At 57.5% G+C, this 1,857-nt stretch overlaps 1 protein-coding gene across 3 annotated transcripts in view; it reads left to right on the forward strand.

Moving 5' to 3' along the window:
* HERC4 (HECT and RLD domain containing E3 ubiquitin protein ligase 4) overlaps positions 1 to 1,857 on the forward strand; it is a 106,101-nt gene that overhangs the window by 59,107 nt on the left and 45,137 nt on the right. The gene's annotated exons all lie outside the window — the stretch shown is intronic.

Consider the following 1,857-nt stretch of genomic DNA (forward strand, 5'->3'; position numbering starts at 1 on the left):
TCCAGCAGGCGATGATCACTGTCACCCAGGTGGTCGAGCATCTGCAGACCCCTCACCAGGTCATCATCTGTGGCCAGGACCAGATCCAGCAAGGCGTCTCTCCTGGTGGGGCTGTGCACCTCTTGGGTTAGATGGAGGTCCTGTATCCCGGCTAGGAACCTACGTGAGTGGTCAGACCTGGCTGGCTGCTTTTCCCAGCAGATGTCTGGAAAATTCATGTCCTTTGACCTTTAACTACCTCTGTGAGCTGACATAAGAATTCCTGGTCTAGCTCTTCCCCTTGGTTGGGTGGTCTGTAGTAGACCCCCACCGTTTAGTCCCTTTCCCCTTGACTTCCTTGTATTCTAACCCAGAGCACTTCAGTGTGCTCCTCCTCTGACCCTGTGCTATTCGTTGAGGATGTGTATATCTCCTTGACATAGAGCGCCACATCCCCACCTTTCCTCCCTGTCATATTCCTTCTGTACAGCCTGTAGCCCTTGATATTCACCACCCAGTTGTGCGTTGGGTCCCACCACATTTCGGTGAGCCCCACTATGTTTGGGTTGGTGTCATTTAGCAGGAGGGTAAGTTCCTCCTGCTTGTTCCCCATACTACGAGCATTTGTGTAGAGGCATTTGAGGCCTCCTGAAGATGCTTGCACTGGCCCACTAATCTCAGTATTACCCAGGTCCCTGTTGTTTACCTGGGTATTTGTTCTGCTCGTTGTCAGTGTAGGCTGGGCTGTTTTTGTGGATGACGCTTGGTTTAGTGGTTCAAGGCCTCCTCCGCCTTCATCTTCCCCTTCCCCCAACAAGCCTAGTTTAAAGCCCGCCGAAGGAGATTAACCAACCTAGAAGCCCATCCCACCGGAGTATGTCTCTCGTCCTGATGTGTGGGTCATTGTCTAGGAAGCCGAAGCCCGCTTCAAAACCAGGACCCTTGTGAACTAGTTCCCAATCAGCAATACTTCTGGAACTTGGGGTACACTGATAAAGATTTTTTTGGCCAGTACTGATGACCGATTATTAACAAGCCATATCGGCCAATATCAGTTCAATAGCCCAGGGGCTGTCAGCTGGGGGTATGCGTACTCCTAGGAGTACTTGGACCATCCTAGGGGGTATGCATGGGTGGGTGGGGAAGGAGTGCTGCCACCTCCCAGGAGCAGGGCTGGAGCATGGTGAGGGCAGCGGCACCCCTCTGCAGGGCAGGGAAGCTCACACGTGGTGGCTACTGCCACCACACCAGCCTGGTGAGCTTCCCCACCCTACAGAGAGGTGCCGCTGCCACCACCCCAGCCCGGTGAGCTTGCCCATACACCCCACCCTGGCCCTGCTCCTGGGAGGCGGTGGTGCTCTGTTCCTGCATGCCATTCCCGCCTCTCTGATCCGTATCCGGCTGCATGCCACTCCCGCTCCCCATCGCTTGATATTCAGCCGTACGCTGTGCTACCCCCTCCCCTCTACTTGGCATTCGGCGTATGCCTACTTAGACGTGCAGCCTGGCAGCTTGGAGAGCAGTCTGGCTGGTATGTCTGTGAGGGAGGAAAGAGAGGTGTTGGGGGGCAGATCAGGGCCCCCACCATGAGGGAGGGAGTGGGGCTGGGGCAGATGCTGTCCAGCCAGGGTGGGGCACAGGATGGAGCCACAGGCAGCCTCATCTGGGGGGGTGGCGGGGGCAGCTCCTGCTGCTGTGCATACCCTGTGGGAGGAATGGGGGGGCATGCTGGATTTGTTTATGGGGTGAGGGCAGACTGCCTGCTGAGGGCTTGGGCCAGGGGCTGTGCTGGCCTCTTCCCGGCACAGGGGCTAGACTGGGGCTGTGCTGGGGGCGGGGCGGGGTGGGGCAGGCGGCAGTGCTGGGAGAGGGGGCTAC

Source organism: Gavialis gangeticus, unplaced genomic scaffold, assembly GCF_001723915.1.
Source record: "Gavialis gangeticus isolate Ggan-Ray unplaced genomic scaffold, GavGan_comp1, whole genome shotgun sequence".
NCBI lineage: Eukaryota > Metazoa > Chordata > Crocodylia > Gavialidae > Gavialis > Gavialis gangeticus.